The 19036-nt window shown below is 42.2% G+C and overlaps 1 long non-coding RNA gene across 1 annotated transcript; it reads right to left on the bottom strand.

Annotated features, from left to right (window-relative positions):
• Window positions 1–4244: 4244 nt before the first annotated feature.
• Window positions 4245–18357, bottom strand: LOC309476387. The gene is made up of 3 exons (XR_014198093.1): window positions 17318–18357; window positions 6332–8131; window positions 4245–6295 (listed from the first exon to the last, which is right to left on the bottom strand). It is a non-coding gene; the product is annotated as an uncharacterized lncRNA (long non-coding RNA).
• Window positions 18358–19036: the final 679 nt, after the last annotated feature.

The following is a 19036-nucleotide window of genomic DNA, read 5'->3' as shown; positions in this document are numbered from 1 at the left end:
ACTCGGAAAAAGAGAGAAAAGGAATTTGTAGCTTTAACAAAGATAAATTGTGTTAATTAATTATATTTAATTCATACAATGAACACTATGCAGTGCTATCTTATATTTGATTATTCAATTTCTGTACCTGAAAAATATAAAGCACTTCTTATTAAATTTGTATATTTGTTCTACTGTATTTATTAGGGCCCAAGCACTGATGGTGCGAGGACCCTCTTGGAATTGCTCAGTTTATTATTATTATTATCAATGCTTTTCTAGATAATTCTTTCTTCTTATATGAAGGAGTTTTCATATAGTGATCATTTCACATGGCATTATGGATCAGGTGTCACACTACATGCCGACAAAGACAAAACACTGTAACACTGTCAACACTGGAAATCAGAAGGTTTTTGATTGAATTTTAATTTATGTGAATTTTCACTCTTTCACTCTCTTCAAACTGATAAAAACTAAAGAAATTAAGAACCATCAACCATTTATAAGAAATTGTAAATCATACATTGCATTTAATCTTAAAATGACCCGGACATTTACAGAAAAAAATGACCTTTAAATAAAGGTATCAAATAATATTTTTTCTTAGAAAGAACTCTTAGAGCTGGAAATAACTACTGAAACCAGCACTGCTGAACTTCACCATCACTGCATAAGTAAATAAGATCATGATGCATATGTGATATGAGATATAAGTATATGATATTTTCTTATTTCAAAGTAATATCTCTGTATAAGATCTTTTTTTTAAGATCTTTTTGTCAAATACCAACATTGATGAGTTCAGTATTTTGTAAAGCAGGTTTTAAAATAGTCACATGGTTTCCTCTTAATTTCATCTCTGTTTTGTGTTATCTGAAGTAAATCTGCCCATCTTACTCTCTGATTGTGAATGCAAATGATCTGATACGGGTGATGATTTACCATAGTTGTGTGAGCTTATTGATTTTATTTTTTTAATTTGATTGGTATTTTTCTTTTTTAAACGATTTTATTAGAGAATGTTCAGCTCTGTATTTTTTGTATTGCTGCTTTAAGCTTAATGCAAAACATTTGCTTCACTTCACTGAATAAAATAATAAAAAATTAATAAACAATATATTCGTTTGTTGCTATTGTTGGGTTTGTTCAGTCTGTAAAATGACAGATTAACATGAGAGCTCAGTCCCATTAAAGCGCTGATGGAAGTGGAAAGCTCTAGTCGTGTGAAAATGAAAGAATACTGATAATTTTCCATAATGACCAACACATTTATCAAGAGTTAGTAGGTTGTTAGTAGGTGTGGAGCTCACACTACTATAATGCTGTTTTAGCAGCTGTTAAAAAAAATACAAATACAAATCCATCAGATGGCGTCATTTATCAGTTAAATCAATATCATACTGTTGATCAGAGTAGAAAGATGTAAATATCAGTACATCAGTAAAATCAATGTCAGTTTGTCTCTAGTATTAACCCCATGTTTATAGTATTTTGTGTAGGCAGAACTGTTTCATCAATCCTGTTCCTTTCTTTACCTTTTGTGAATCATGTGTCTCCGTACATTCAACTATCAACATTGATGCACTAAACTTTCACCTTTAACATGTTATTCAACATTTGAGCTTTACTAGCGGTTAAACTCAATCCTGAACACAGTGTCTAATCAACTGTAATTTAAAAGCTTTCTATTTCAAATAGGTCTATTTATATTGGACAGTGGAGCTAATCTTGGAAAGGTGAATTTCAGGTTAATAACACTAGATAGCGCTCTAGTGCAGTATAAGTCATGCAATTAATTAATGTTTGTCTCTTCACTTTATCCGTACATTTCTTTACATATTATAAGCTTTTCCAACTCAATATTCATGTCAAGCCATTTCAAACAAGGGCTGTTTTTCCTTATCAAAATCTCCCAAATTTGTTGTTAAAAAAAATAAATAAAAGAATTAAACTGTATATAAAATCCTTAAAAACTCTGAAAGGTCCTAAAGCACAGAAAATATATGATACCCTAAAACACTTCCCTACTGAGGTAAATAGCTGAAAAATGATGAATTCTCCCCTTATGTTATGTTATAATTTCTTACCGTTTATCTATTTGAATTTATTTGAATGTTTGTTTTTCCTTTTATAAATCATCCTTATTTTTGTTACTAAGACTACATATATATTTCCTGTTTGTTTGGCTATAACATTACTAGCCTAACATTACCATGCATATATCACAATAACACAGCACAATTAAAGACAGACAAACAGATCCAACTAAAACCACGTTTTATTGAGCAGTTATATACAAACAATAAGGAAAGCTTCAATACTTAATGTTGTTGCAGTAGCGGACCAGTCCACCTCACCAATCTGGCTTTCTGCCTCTGGTATGCGCGCGCACCCTGTAATGTTTGTAAACAAAAGGTGTTGTCTGTGTACCGTTCAGAGAAGAGCAGTACGTGTTTCACACACACCATATTCCGAAAACGTTTACTGAGATGTTTTAATATAATGTAGTGTTATGTTCGATCAATTTCATTTATTTAAAAGCTAATGATTATCATGTGTTCATCACATCTCGCTGCGTGCCGCCATGTTTGCGAGACGTCACTTGTACTCGCATCTCTGAAACGAAAGTTATGGACTTCCGCATGAGATGTAAATATGATTTAAGTGGCATTATATTGCACGTTTCTTAGCAGAAGTTGGAAAGTATCACTTTGTGAGTTGGGCAAATTAACATTGAATCTAAAAAATAATATTGCACTGATGTAATTTGCAAGTAGCCTACAAAGTGATCACATTCACTAACACATGGAAAATTCCCACAGACTTGGAACGAATGAGGGATTGCAAAACTGGAAAAGGTGCAGATCTTCATCAGTCCCTCAGAAGTCTGGAGTTTGACACCATCAGGATCCCTCAAGGTGAGATTTTGTTTGGTAAACGCCTTTTTTGAGACATTTGGGATTGAACTTCATTTTTCCGACACTGTTCTACTACTTAAAAAAAAAAATTGTTTTAAATTGCTGCTTAATTACGTTTGAATACGATTTCAATTATGCATTTTCTTGTATCTTTTGGCGTTGTGAAGTGCAGAATTTGCATAAATTGTTTAAAACGATTCTGACGTAAATGCATTAAGAGCAATTCATGCAGATTTATAGACCGTTATGTTGTGGATATCAATAAATAAGTCGGCATTTAAAAAACAAGTAAACCCTATTTAGCCCTATATAAATTTAATAGGCTCGCCAATCACGTGTCTGCTATTTTCTGTCGGCTGTTTAGAATTAGAACCAATCCGATTCGTGAATTAATTGTTCTTTTGAGTCGGTTCTTTTCAATGAATTGGTCAACGGGTTAGCAGAATGGTTTGAATCGAATCGCGATTAAGTTTGAATGATTAATTTAAAGGATAGTTCATCCAAAAATGTAAATGCTGTCATCATTTACTCACTGTGTTGTTCCAAACCTGTATGAATTTATTTATTCTGCTGAACACAAAAGAAGATGTTTTGAAGAATGTCGGTAACCAAACCGTTTCTTGTGCCCATTGACTTCCATATGCTGTGTTTGAAATCGCCCTCTATATATAGTCCACTTGCAATAGTGAATGAAAACGAGTGAGTGAATTTAGACACTGGGAGCCCTATTTTAACAATCTAAGCGCACACTGCAAGTGTCCGAATCCACTTTTGCTAGTTTAACGACGGGAAAAATGGTAGTCGCACCCGGCGCATGGTCTAAAAGGGTTGTCCCTATTCTTTTAATGAGTAATGGGTGTGTTTTGGGCATAACGTGCAATAAACCAATCAGGGTCTCATCTCCCATTCCCTTTAAAAGGGAAGATTCACTATTTACATTGCTTCTCTAGCGAGGAAACGGACTTGCTCATGCGCGAGGTTAAAACGCACAAGCAGACCATCTACGGGACAAAATGTACGTGTGTTGTGGACCCCCATATAGGCGCACATTACTAATGCACTCTTTAAAAACATTTTTACAAAAAATTTACTTTAGACCAGGTTCAGTCGGTCAATGTCTATTTCAGTTGCCTCAAAATAGCAACGTGCCAACAATGCGCCGGAACACACCTGGTTTTCAGAACAGCACACCCATGGGCACATAAATGGGCACAAATGCATTTGCTATTTAAACAATGTGGCGCAGGACGGGAAAATGTTAACTGCATCGGCCTGAAACGAGCAAAATACACTCGCGTTGTGTCTGGCACTGCATTGCACCGGCTGCATGATGGGGCCCTTAGGCCACATCCACACGAAGCCAGAGCTTTCCCTATCCAATATTTTTTTTTCCCCGTTCAAAAAAAAAAAATCCGTAAACACGGCGTCGTCTCAAGAAATATCTGCGTACACACGAAACCACTGAAACTGACTCAAAACGATGTAGTATACATGCCAGACCAGTATGTGGCGCTGTAATTCTGCCACAGACATACACTAAAAACGGAGAAGAAGACTTAAAGCATGAGCATAAACCTAAACCTTGCGCGCTGTATACAACAATAATATTAGGCACAGTAGCTTCTTTTTTTCTTTTCTTTTTTAAACAAGAACTTTGTTGAACAATATGAAAAACCATAAATGTAGTTGCTGTGACTTGACGGTGTCTGACTAGTTGACACTTGGTGTGATGACATCATCGTTTCACAAAATGTACGGATTGGCCGTACACACGAAAACGCAAGGGCGGCGTTTTCAGATTTATCCACCTTGGGACCCGGTTTCAAAAAATAGCGGTTTCAGTCTCCGAAAACGCCGGATCCGTGTGGACGAAACGCCAATACGATAAAAAATGTATACGTATACAGCGAAATGCGTCTCCGTGTGGACAGGCCCTTAGTGTGACTGAAGGGATGCCGCTTTTGCATAGTTTGTGCTTGCCGTTTAATAGCCTAATCATTTGAAATGTAGCAAACTGGCAGCTCCAGTAGTAATGAAAAGATTTATCTTGAACTGTCATGAAAACTATTTATAAACCGTAATTAAACAATTTAATAATCAATTAAAAAGGAATTTATGCTGGCATTAATATTACGCTTTAGCAACAGCGGTTTGAAAATGGACGATGGATTATTCAGCTGCGGGCGCCATCTTCTGGTCAGATGCGGGACTTCATTCTACACACGACTCTCACAGTGCATTATGGGTATTCTCTCGAAGTTGAGCGTACAGGTGTTTCTCAATCGTAAGGCTGCATCCTACAAAGGCTGCATATCTCGGCTGTCCCTCTCAATTTGAAGGATCCTTGGAAGGAAGCATTCGTTTCTCGTCCTTCATTCGGCCTGTTTTGAAGGATGCATCTGATGTATCCTCCGCAGCCTTCAATCACCCACAATCCAATGCACATTCCAATTCACAGAAATAAACTGATAGAAAACGAGTTGGAGTTTATTATGAAATGTAAGACAAGAATAATGTTTTCGGACATGGAAGCATAGATGTTATCTTTGTTTTTTTTGCTGTAAATTAATCGCTAACACTAAACTGACAATAATATAAGCCATTGGGAGACCGTGGACGGCTGTACATTCAGTGTATTGCATTAATAAAAAGCCAGTTCATATAAAGATTTGTAATACAAAGTATTTTTCCTAAATTAAGTTTTAAGTGTATTTTCGTGCCGTGACTGTGTGGTCAGGAACATGTGTGATGAAGCCATGCACTCTCTTTCTAGCGTTTTAATGCTGAGGAGGACACTAGTCTACAAGCCTCAGAAGGACTGAACTAGGAGGGACACACCCTACATCAGTTGTACACTCGTTATTGCGGTGCATTGTGGGATTGAATGAGTGCACTCAATGGGTGTTTCATAAACAAAGGCTGCGTCCTTCCTAGTTCAGTCCTTCTGAGGCTTTTAGACTAGTGTCCTCCTCAGCATTAAACGCTAGAATGAGACGGTCTATTAAGAGCGCTTGGCTACGTCACACATGTTCCCGGCCACACGGTCACGGCACGAAAATACTCTTAAAACTTAATTTAGGAAAAATACTTATTACAAATCTTTATATGAACTGGCTTTTAATTAATGCAATACATTGAATGTACAGCCGTCCACGGTCTCCCAGTGGCTTATGTTATTGTCAGTTTAGTGTTAGTGATTCATTTACAGCAAAACAAAAGATAACATCTATGCTTTCATGTCCGAAAACATTATTCTTGTCTTACATTTCATAATAAACTCAGACAAGTGCCCTATTTAAGGGTATAGGGGGCGATTTCGGACACATTTTTTTCCCCCATACTATGAGGCCTATGGGGGCCATCAACTGTTTGGTTACCCATATTCTTCAAAATATCTTCTTTTGTGTTCAGTAGAAGAAATAAATTCACACAGGTTTGGAACAACACAAGGATGAGTATGATGACAGAATTTCCATTTATTGGGTAAACATCCCTTTAATGTCTGACTCCATGAATCGTTTAGAGCAGCTTTTCACTTGTAACGTGGTCTTTTTAAACCAAACAAGTGTCTTGTCTGTCAGTGATGAAGAAGGTTTTATTAAGCTGAACTTATTTGTGAATGACTCTTTACTTGTAGATAGACCATTTTTAGACCTGAACATTAAAAAAATATACACAAAAATATTTAAAGTATTTTTGGTAAGAGTTTTTATTATTTTCCTAAAGTTAGATTTGAACTATAATTGATTTGCTGCTCCACTATGAGATATATTTATATTGCCCCATCTGTTAACAGTAGAGCTATTCTTGTAGAGGTAAACTCTAGTTTTGCACTCTAGAGAGTGCTCGTCTATGACTCTCTAATAACAGGGCCAGGGGCTCAGAGTTTAGCTGGTTAGCATAGCCTTGTTAGGCCCTGCTGTTAGATACTGTAATTATACCATTTTGTAGGCAAACATCATCTTTCCTTTGATGGTTATTAAATGGTAGTAAAGTATTTTTGGATGCTTTTAATAGTGTAAAATAGATGTGTGACATTAACAGATCAACATAAGATTTGTGAACCTAGGTGTGATAACAAGATTAGTGGAAACTTCTCAGAAATAACTAAGTGTTTCTTGAGCTGCAAATAACTAATTGAAATGAACACTTCTTATCTGTAGGATCACAGCACGAGTACATGTGGTCATGGATATATAGAGAGATGCAAATTCTGCTGAATACATACAAAGTAAATTATATTAATATTTCACATTCACACAGTAAGATCTCACAGAGAATATATTTAGAATAAACATTTTCCACTCTGTACTTTATTTTGCAGTAAATGTTATGTTTTGCATAAAGAGGAAGTAAAATTGTGGAAGTTCTTCAACCCCACAAGATTCACAAGATTCACACATTCACACTATTCACACCTCAAGACATGCAAACACTGATAGACATTAACCGCAAACGTCCAGTACAGACACTTTCTCTTGCTCATGCTCTCAACAGATAAAACCACATTTCTTTCCAGATCTAAAACTGAGGCCTTCTGTGGTTTGAGTCTGTTGAATGCAATACTGTAAAAATACACCAAAAACATCTGTTTGCTGCTAATATTTAAACCAAAATTAAATGTATACTGTTATTCTGCAGTTTCATGTATATCAATCATTGACTTTTGATCTGAATGCATTGAGAATGTGCTGTTAGGACATATAAAATGGCTGTTTAAAGTCATCTGGGATTTCTTGACCACACACAGAGTAAAACTGAAAAATACCCTGTTCAAAATAAATACAAATATCTGAGCCGTTCCCGTGTGAGATTTAACATCAATCCCAGTAGGGCATCTTGTGAATTGTAGGTTTTTACCATGTTATCTATGTAACTTTGCACTCTCCACAAAATGTTATGTTAAATTCAGTTAATATATGATAAATGTCTGTTAAATGTGGATGAGTTTTGGGATTGTTGAGAATCCACACAAGGGTTTTAAGAGCTCAGAGGAAACTATAGACTCACAACCCTAAAGTAAATGTTCAAAGCTAGAAACTGTTGAATAAAATCCAGTTAATGTCCCATGATGCTTAACTATCTCTGTGATTATTTGTGCTTTTAACCTTTACTATTGCTGAAACACACATTACTATGCACAATAATCAGAAAAGGTAACATTGATGTTCAGAGTTTACATGCACTTTGGTTTACTGCAGCATTATGAAACGTAGTGTAAGTGTCATGCTCTTAACCCTTTAAGGTACGCACCATGAAAAAAGCAAAGAAAAAATAATTTCTTTGCATTTTTTATTTAATTATGATAACAATAACAACAATCAAATTTTTTTTTTTAATTAGACCCTACAGTATTTTAGATACAGTCCTCTACCAAACGGTTGAGACGTCTGTTCATAATAAAAGAACAACATTCAGAACAAGTCATATTAAGTGCAATTTCTTGACCAATCAAAAATCTGATGGCTGCTATTTATGGCTCCAAACACATCAAGTGTGTGTGTGTGTGTGTGTGTGTGTGTGTGTGTGTCTGCGTGCTGGTGCAAAACTTCACCCAAGATTTGATTAGAATTTTTTCGTTTTTTTTTTTTTTTCGTTTTAATGTCAGTGGGAGAAAAAGAAAACCTCCACTAAGCTTTACAGACACTGTTATGAATATGGTCAGACTACTTTAAACCACTGTGCAATAAGGTCTTCTTTGTAGAGTTTTAAAGACGATTTAAACAAATACAACAAATATTTTTGGTGGTCATGCAACAGCACAAATTGGTTTTGGTGGTCGTGCAACAGCACAAATGGGTTTTGACCTGTTGTGCAACTGCACTAATGATTTTGGTCAGGGGTGCAACAGCAGCGGTGCAACAGCACTTATTTTGCCTTTGGCCATTCATTTCTGATGGTATGCTGCAAAGCATTCCTGCTTTGCATTCATACACAGGAATACATGACATTTCTGGCATTTCCATCTCGACACTCCCTTTGGACAGAGGTTGCATCGCCCCCCGCTTGTGAGAGTGTAGTGGCAAATGTCGGAAGTTGTCATATTGTACATCTGCTTGTGGGTGGGAGGGTCTTGGGGTATTGGACTTTTTGTTTGACGACATCTGTGGTGGAGAGGATGATGAAGGTCGGCCAACTTTGGATGCTGGCTTGTTGACTTGAGCCAAAGTGTGTGCGACTGCCAGACGGAACTTTTTGAGAGGCAGCAATGCTTCTTTCAGGAGGCTGCAGTCCCGTTTGTAGACAAGCCAGGCATTTGAGATGCAGAGGTCTAGGATGTATCCAAACAGGGGAAGGTACCATCGCCTGGATTTCGCCGGGGTCTTATACATGTGTACCAGCATGTCAGACAGATCAATGCCTCCCATATGCTGATTGTAGGCAGGGATGAGTGATGGGCACGGGACAGCGACCTTTGCTTTGGCCTCTTTGCTCCACCGTTTGACAGAGGAATGAGGTGTGATCCCACAGGGACTGCTAAGAAGGCTCACACATTTATTATCGAACCATTTCACTGCGAGCAGCCCTTCAGCAGACATGAAGTCAAAAGCTCCACGTCCTTCCTTCATCAGCTCTTTGTCCGTCTTTAAGGTTGCTCCACCCATGCGGTTGGGTCGGACAGTGCCAATGCACCTGAAGCCCAGGTTCTCTTGCAGGTTCTGGACCAAGTCGAAACTGGTGAAGAAGTTGTCACAGAAGACGACTGAAAGTCTTGGCACTGTGATGGTTTTGCAGAGTGTTGTCACAAGTTTGGCCCCTAGAAGCAGTGCCTCCTCCTGCTCAGTTAGGGCAACGTTGAAGAATGTGGACGCCCCCTGATAGAGCAGAAAGTCATGAATGATGCCAGATGAGCTGGCCCGGCAGAACAATTTAAAGCCCCACTTGTCTGGCTTATTGGCAATATACTGGCGGAGAGAGCCAGCCCTTGTGCCTTTATACGCCACCATGACCTCATCCACACTGTGCTGGTAAGTGGATGAGATCAGAAGACACTGCTGACGAAGCATGTCAAAAAGGGTCTGGACTGCCATTGCACTGCAGATTATCATTAAAATGAAGGTACCGGCGTAACAGCTTGAATCTTCTCCTTGGCATAATATCGGCTATCACACTGAATCGTGACTCAATGCACCAGTAGTCATCGATGGCTGGGAAACGCCTCGGTTACGACTGTAACCTCGGTTCCCTGAAGAGGGAACGAGCGTTGCGTCGAAATTGATGCTATGGGGAACGCTTTGCGTGATGACGTCTTGAAGCACATGTAAAATCAGTCCAATGGTGTGGCGGAACGTCAGAGGCGGGTGACGTCACGTACCAGGAAGCTATAAAAGCCAGCCCGAAACAGAAAACGAAAGCTTCGTAGAGTCTGAAGTCGTGCTGACAGGCATGAAGGAGATATGGCAAGGTGACGCAACGCTCGTTCCCTCTTCAGGGAACCGAGGTTACAGTCGTAACCGAGGCGTTCCCTTTCAATGGAACTCGCGTTGCGTCAAAATTGACGCTATGGGGAACGTCTATACCAACGCCACCATAGCTACAAATGTCTGTCCTGTGTGAAATCAAGTGAGCAGCACTAGGAAGACAAAACCTGAGACCCTGGAGTAGAGTCTAGGTCTAAAGAGTAGAACCTGACGAAGGTGTGCGGTGAGGACCAGCCTGCCGCATCACAAACGTCCTGTAAAGATACTCCTGATAAAAGGGCCTTAGAGGCCGCCATACTCCTAGTAGAGTGCGACCGGACAGCCAAAGGAGAAGGCTGCCCAGCCGCCTCATAAGCAAGTGAGATAGCCTCAACCACCCACTTGCTCATCCTTTGCTTAGACACTGGACCTCCCTTGTTAGGGGACCCAAAGCATACAAACAATTGATCGCTTTTACGCCACAGGGCAGCTCTGTGGACATAAGCGTCTAACGCCCGAACAGGGCAAAGCAAATTATTCGCCTCCTGGTCCGCATTTTGAAAAGGAGGAGGACAGAAGGCCTGCAGAACAATAGGTCTAGCCACATTAGTGGGGACCTTGGGGATATAACCCGGTCTAGGATGAAGAAAAGCTTTAACCATACCCGGAGCAAACTCCAAGCATGACGGAGCAACCGACAATGCTTGGAGATCCCCTATTCTCTTGAGAGAAGAAATGGCGAGAAGGAACAGAGCTTTCAGAGTTAGGAATTTCTCAGGAACCTCCTCAATGGGCTCAAAGGGGGCCAGGGAAAGGCCTTGCAGCGCAATGGACAAATCCCAAGGTGGCACCCTAGAGCGAACTGCAGGCCTCAGCCTCCAAGTGCCACGAAGGAAACGAGATACCAGAGGGTCTTTCCCCACAGACATTCCACCCAAAGGAATGTGGTAAGCACCTATAGCCACCACATAAACCTTTAGAGTGGACGGGGTCAGACCTGCAGTGAACCGGTCCTGCAGGAACTCCAGAACTGTACCAATTGGGCAGTTGACTGGATCCAACCGACGGTCACTACACCAAGAAGTGAATACTCTCCACTTCAGGGCATAAAGTTTCCTCGTGGAGGGAGCTCTGGACTGTAGAATGGTCTCAACAACCTCAGTTGAGAGACCTGACTCTATGAGCTGGGCCCCCTCAGAGGCCAAGCCCACAGGTTCCACAGTTCCGGTCGGGGGTGAAAAATCGACAAATCCTGACAGGAAGCTCCAGAGGATGCCCGTCGAGGAGGGACAAAAGATCGGGAAACCATACTCTGCCCGGCCAGCGCGGGGCTATAAGAAGCAGGCAAACCCGGTCCCTGCGAACTCTCTCCAGAACTCCCGGGAGCAGAGCAACTGGGGCAAAGGCGTACCACGTCTGTACCATAGCATCCAGTCCCAGAGGAGCTGGATGCGTGAGGGAGAACCAAAGTGGACAGTGAGACGTCTCTCGAGACGCAAACAGATCCACTTGTGCTTGGCCAAACTCCCTCCATATCAGCTCCACCACCTCGGGGTGGAGCCTCCATTCCCCGGGCCTCGGCCCCTGTCTCGACAGAGTGTCTGCTCCTATATTCTGGACCCCGGGGATGTAGGCTGCCCTGAGTGACAGCAACTTCCCCTGGGACCACAAGAGGATATGGCTTGCCAGATTGGATAATGGGCGCGAGCGCAAACCCCCTTGGTGGTTGATATAGGCGACTACCGACGTGTTGTCCGTATGCACTAACACATGGTGTCCCCTGAGATCTGTGATAAAGCTCCTCAGAGCCCGGAAAACAGCTAACATCTCTAGGCGATTGATATGCCAGGAACGATGATGGTCTTCCCACAGACCTTGAGATGAGCGACCCTCTAGGATCGCTCCTCAACCCGTGAGGGAAGCATCCGTCGTTAGAAGTTTGCGACGACAAGGAGCTCCCAGCACTGGGCCCTGGGACAGGAACCAAGTTTTCTTCCACATAACCAAGGCACGTAGGCATCGCCGCGTGACCTTGATTGTGCGAAATGGGTTGCCCCTCGGGGAAAACCCCCTGGTCCTGAGCCACCACTGCAGGGGCCTCATGTGCAGTAGTCCAAAAGGTATCACGTTGGAAGCTGCTGCCATGAGACCCAACAGTCTCTGGAACTGTTTGACAGTGAGTAGCTGGCCTAGCTTTACACTTTTCACAGCTGCAAGGATGGAATCTATCCGTGGCGGTGACAGGCGCGCCTGCATCGACACTGAATCCCAAACCACGCCTAAAAAAGTGGTCCTATGAAGTGGAGAAAGCACACTCTTCTTGGCGTTCAGCCGTAACCCCAGCTCTTTCATATGGGCGAGGATGACATCTCGATGCCGAATCGCCAACTGATGCGACTGAGCTAAAATCAACCAATCGTCGATGTAGTTCAATATGCAAATACCCTGAAGGCGCAAGGGCGCCAGAGCTGCATCCATGCATTTGGTGAAAGTGCGGGGTGATAAAGCCAGGCCGAATGGAAGAACTCGATATTGGTATGCTTTGCCCCCGAAAGCAAACCTCAGGAACTTCCAATGACACGGACGGATGGAAATATGGAAATATGCGTCCTTGAGATCTATCGTGACAAACCAGTCCTCGGACCTGATCTGTGGCACGATTTGTCTCAATGTTAACATTTTGAACTTGAGCTGCATGACTGACTCGTTCAGAACTCGAAGATCTAAAATGGGACGCAATCCCCCGTCCTTCTTTGGAACTATGAAGTACCGGCTGTAAAACCCGGTTTCCCTGTTGGAGGGAGGTACATATTCTATGGCCCCTTTCTCTAACAGAGTGTTTACTTCCTGTTCCATAACCAGAACCTGCTCGGGGCCCACCACTGTGGGCAGGACCCCCATAAACCGAGGTGGGCGTTTCTTGAATTGTATCTGATACCCTTTTTCCACGGTCTGCAGGACCCAACGAGAAACATTTGACAGTAGCTTCCACGCTGTCAAAGATTCTACTAGAGGTACCAGCCTCTCGAGACTGGTTTCTGGATTTTGTTGCTGTTGAGTAGTCGGTTTGTCGCCCTGTAACGGCGCACCGGCAGGGAACGACCGAACAGACTGCTCTAGCACCCTCCTCAGAGGGGGCGGGCATCCCGAGGCCACTACGTTTCTGGGTGGACCTTGAGATATGTGCTCGCCGGAGACCGCTGTGCCCTGAAACACCGGAGGCGGCAGGGTTGGCAGACCGGTCCCCTGAGGTCACCGAAGGGAGACGGGCACCGTAAAAAGAGGTGTTGACCGCTGCACTTCGGGGGGGACTACCCTCATTTGTCCTGAGCCCTCGGACGTCAGGACTTTTTCCCAGCAGCCTTCTTGGCGGTAATAACGGTCCGCAGATCCGTTCTACCCCTCGAAGGTTGCTGGGTTTGAGCGTGCTTCCCGTGTCCCCGAGATTTCTGTGGGGGAGCACGGGAGGACACGCTCTGTTTTTGAGTGGCACGATGTTCAGCGCTCTTTTTAGATGAGTGAGGCTGCTCCCGCTCAGCAGCCTCATAAAATGAACAGCGGGGAAGAAGTTTTTGAAGGGCGGCTGCCTGTTTAGAAGCTTCTTGAAACTTGTCTACAGCACTACTGACCGCATCACCAAATAATCCCGAAGTGGAAACAGGCGCATCCAACAGAAAATGTTTCTCTCTATCTTTGATGTTGCTGAGGTTGAGCCACAGATGCCTCTCAGTGGCCACCAGGGCTGCCATAGAGCGGCCGATGGATTTAGCCGTCTCCTTGGTGGCCCTGAGAGACAAATCTGTGGCTCTCCGCAGTTCGCACACCACATCGGGACCAATCCCCCCGCCCTCATTTAAATCACCCAGTAATTCTGCCTGGTAAGCTTGCATCAGAGACATAGTATGTAGACACGCTGCAGCCTGACCAGCGGCGGAATATGCTTTATTAACCAGGGAAGAAGTGACTCTGACTGGCTTGGTGGGTAACATAGGAGCCTTCAGGGAAGATGCCGTTGCTGGAGAGAGATAGCTCGCAAGCGTCTCCTCCACCCTCGGCATCTCCCCATAACCATGCTGTTTATAATTGGAATTAGTAGAGTAGTGAGATGTTTGTGCACTGTAAACTCTGTAAGACATGGGTTTCCCCCACGATCTCGACACCTCGGTGTGGAGATCGGGGAAAAACGGAAGGCATCTGCGCTGAGGCTGTGTACGAGATGGCAGAAATCGTTCGTCGAGCTTGCTTTTCGAGCGAACGTCCTGCTGATCTTCTGGCCACTCAATAGATAGTCTTTCGACAGCTCTCGTCACAACCTCTAATAACTCTTCAAACGCATGAGACTGAGGTGGCGAATCCTCAGACTCCGCGTCAACACTAACAACATCCAACTCCTCAGAGCTGGACAATTGCAGTGTTGGTGCCTCCATCGGGGTGGAAGAAACCGCAGCGCGTGCTTCCGAACCCTGATGAGAGGCACTGGGTCTATCAGAAGGAGACTGAGATAAGGCAGAGCCCGTCTCAGCATCCACTGATAGATCCATTTGCGAACCCCAGGTCTGTGATCGACGCCGTGCCTCGGCAGCGGCGGGACCAGAGCCCTGGGGAACGCGATCCTGAGCGCTCTGGAAGAACGCCAGGCGGGATCGGAGCGTACGCAAAGGCAGCGCGTCACAATGCTCACAGCCAGCACCCTCGAGTGCTGACTGGGCATGCTCCTCTCCCAAACAAGCAACACAAAGGATGTGAGTGTCCCCACCCGTTAAATAACGCGGGCAGGGGTGCACACACAACCTACACTGCTGCTTGCTCACCATACTGAATATATATATATAGATATAGACAGACAACACCAAATAACAGGGACAGATTTCACACAGAGCGCAACTGAAGACTCAGAAAGCTTTCGTTTTCTGTTTCGGGCTGGCTTTTATAGCTTCGTGGTACGTGACGTCACCCGCCTCTGACGTTACGCCACACCATTGGACTGATTTTACATGTGCTTCAAGACGTCATCACGCAAAGCGTTCCCCATAGCGTCAATTTCGACGCAATGCGAGTTCCCTTGAAAGGGAACTGAAAACACCCATGAATAGAAGCATTGCCAGGAATTTTTCAATCTCTTCAGGACTGGTGCTGATTGGATCTCCCAGCTCCTGGGCAGCGCAGAGATTGGTTTGCTCAGAGATATGTGTAATCATCTCATCTGTGAAGAGCATTTTAAAATACTGAAAGGGTGTCTTTACAGCATCAGGGAGGTTAAAACTTGAGTCTGGAACCTGGAATGTCTCAATGTCTTCATGCCTCCACAATCTTCTTCTGCCTTCCTTTCCATCTGGGGGTGATGGTTCAGGTGTGTCCTATAGTTCTGCCAAAGTTTTCAGGGAGTTTTTCCCCATTCTCCTCTTCTTTTTGGACGGTGGTTTAGAGGATGAACTTGTTGAGGCAACCTCCTCCTCATCCATTGAATCAAAAGAAGTGTCCCCACTCTCTTCTGCTGGCGTGGGCAGATAATCTGGATCATCTACGGGGTCATCATCACTCAGATCCGCATCTGAGTCCTCAGGATTTTCTGGCACAAGGGCCAGAAAAGTGCGTGGTCTTGAACCGTAAAATGATTTGGCGTCCATCTATCATGTCTAAAACATAAAGAAAACAATTTGTATTACAAACCATGTACTCTTACAATGCTAGTCATATAGTAATACACAAACATAGTAAATTTTTAATTATGAAATTAATAGTAACACCAGAATTGGTATTAATTCTTCAAATTTATTCTTGATATTTACCATATACAGTACAGAAATGGTGAAAAAATTATATTGATCAAATATTTTTCATCAAATATGTAATTTAATAATTTTAAATTAATCATTTTAACAACACTAACCCTTTTGTTCATTGTAAATAGCTCATTTTACCAACATTAGCTAATTTTACCAACATTAGCTAGCTTCTCTGCCATAAAATGACAACTCAACCGTTTGGTAGAGCATGTTTTGAAAAGATGATTTGACCCTTATAAGACTTATTTTTGTTTAATTAAGTTACATAATTCTGTTTAACAACTCCTCTGAAACGATAATATGTCAACAAAATAGTCTTACCTTTAAAAGTCCCGCCGATATGCATCATCAAAGGATGAGTAAATTTTCGCTGTGTCACGTGCAAGCGGGAAGGAAGTCGACCGGAAGTTGAAGCCGGCCGCGTGCCACCATCTTGTAGCAGAACTTCACCTGCTGTTAGCATCCCATTGACTCCCATTCATTTTGGCGTCACTTTCACAGCGAATAACTTAACATCTGAGGCGTTTGAAGACTCCATTTGTCCATTATTTATTTCTAAAGAAACACGACAATGTATAAAATGCTCCATTACCTTGTAGCTTACGTTAAGGCCCCGTAGAAGCAGTTTTTGTAAAAGTAGGCTAACGATTGCGTCATAACCACGCGACTCTCTGTCGCACAGTAGAGAGATTACCGTATGGACGGGAGGAGAAGCTTGCGGGCGATCGGGGAGACGTGGAGGCAAAATTACAAAATAATTAATCAGAATACCTAGCATAAGTTTCTCCTGCTCCTAGCTCATGGACACCTCCTACTCACGCTCTCCGTCTCTGCAATATTCGGAAGGGAATGATTCAGATTTCTCTTGGCACAGCTACTAGAAGACAGACGGGTTGCTCACGTCACATCTACGTCGTCAAGCTCTGTTTGAGTCTGCGCGTCAGGAACGGAAGTCCTAAGAAATCGATGAAAATGGGCTTCACTTGTCTCAATTGAGTTCCAATGAGATGGCTCTGTCCACTTCTTATACTGTCTATGGTCACGTGCTGTTTGAAGGAACACTGAAAAGGCATGCTGCTCACAGACACAGTGCCATCTAGTGGAATTTTTTTAGCATTGCACAACTACACCAAACGATAGAGATGGCTCAATCAGGTTGAGTTAAGCTTGATGCATTTTTCAATGAAATATAGTGACTTCAAGTGTGGTCTACCAAATGGTTGAGTAGTACCTTAATGCTCTTAACCTTCATACAATGGCTGATATCATTAATCCGCTTTAATGAAACCTTTCTTACTTTAGTTATCTCTCACACATATGCACCTTTCAGAAAACAGTAATGCGTATGTAAGCATGAACACTGATTTTGAATCTTAAACAGCCTTGTTGCAATAATCTTTCTAGTGTGCATTAAAACCTTATTGATAAGAGCATCAATAATGAGAAAAAAAGCCTCACAGCGAATGTAATTAACATCTGGTGACGACACCTGCGTATATCACCTCATCCTCCTGTTTAACACTGAAAGAAAACACAAATACAGAACATACAAAGAGAACATTTATCAATATTCATAGAATGGAATGGCAGGTTTAGTAAAAAAATTGCTAATAAGAGCTAGAGGTGAAAGGCAGAAAGAAAGAGAAAGAGAGGGTTTTTCATACATTGTGCCTTTGTTTATGGTAATGGATTAATTAAGTCAGTGGTGGATTTAGGCATTGACAGCACAGGCACATGCTAGTACAAATTATTGTCAATTACTTGTATTATTGGTCACATTTTTGTGTGTGAGCCCTATTTAGGTGATTACCTGTTTCTACTTAAAGTTCACTTTGCTCTACATTTGCATTGTACCTGATGAAGACCTGAGGGTCGAAACGTTGTGCTTTAAATATATGTAGGCTATCTGGAGTAGCTTGCAGTGTGCGGACTTCACTTTTCTTTTTTTGTTTGTTACTTTGATGTCCTGCACCTGAGCCCAATCTGGGGGTTTGGGTTGTGCAGTTTTGTAATTTTGATTCTATACAAATTGAATAATCAAATGTAAAATAAAACGGCATAGTCTTCACTGTAAGAATAAAACTTTTTTTAATTCCTATTAAAGCTACTAAAATCATTCAGTCTGTCTTTTGTTGTTTGATTAACATTAATGACATGGGCGGCAGCAGGTTTATTAGGCTCCTGTTACTAAGACCGAATGCATGGATCCAATATATTGAAATACATAAAATGTTCTCCCAACAGTTTACATTTAATGATGCGTTTAAAGGAACACGCCGACTTTTTGGGACTTTAGCTTATTCACCGTATCTCCCCAGAGTTAAATAAGTCCATACATACCCTTTTCATCTCTGTGCGTGCCGTAACTCTGTCTGACCGCTAGCCTAGCTTAGCACAAAGACTAAACGGCTCCAGCTAGCATACTGCGTAGAGTCCTGCACGGGGCAAAAAATCCATCCCGAACCGAGACCTGGCCCGTGGTGTTCAAGCCCTAATCCGGCCCCAGCCCGAAAATGTCTGCAATTTTTCAGCCCGAACCCGACCCGAGACATCAATATCACTTTAAGCTCTCTCTGACGCGCACTCTCTGATGCGCTGTCTCTGTTAGACGCACACACATACATACACGCTTCTAGGTAAAATTTTATTATAGGCCTCAAACATACTACCATCACCGACAATTATGCCCACAAATATTAATACAGACTGTCCATTACAGAGAAGCATAAGCATGCAGTAGAGAATATTATATAGCCGAATGAGATCCAGCAGTAAATAAAGATTTACGGCCTACCTTTTTTTGATGTTTAGTAACTTTACTGAAGAACAACGTTTCAATGAACTCTTCGCCAACTGGCTAACGTTAAAAAATAATACAAATATAATAAATTAAAAATGTATTATATTTTTAGTGGGTGCGTCAGACAGAGTTACAGCACGCACAGAGATG

Source organism: Leuciscus leuciscus, assembly GCF_965113295.1.
Source record: "Leuciscus leuciscus genome assembly, chromosome: 15".
Classification (NCBI taxonomy): Eukaryota; Metazoa; Chordata; class Actinopteri; order Cypriniformes; family Leuciscidae; genus Leuciscus; species Leuciscus leuciscus.
Note: the sequence above shows the minus strand (reverse complement) of the source record. Positions and strands in the feature narration are given on the sequence as shown.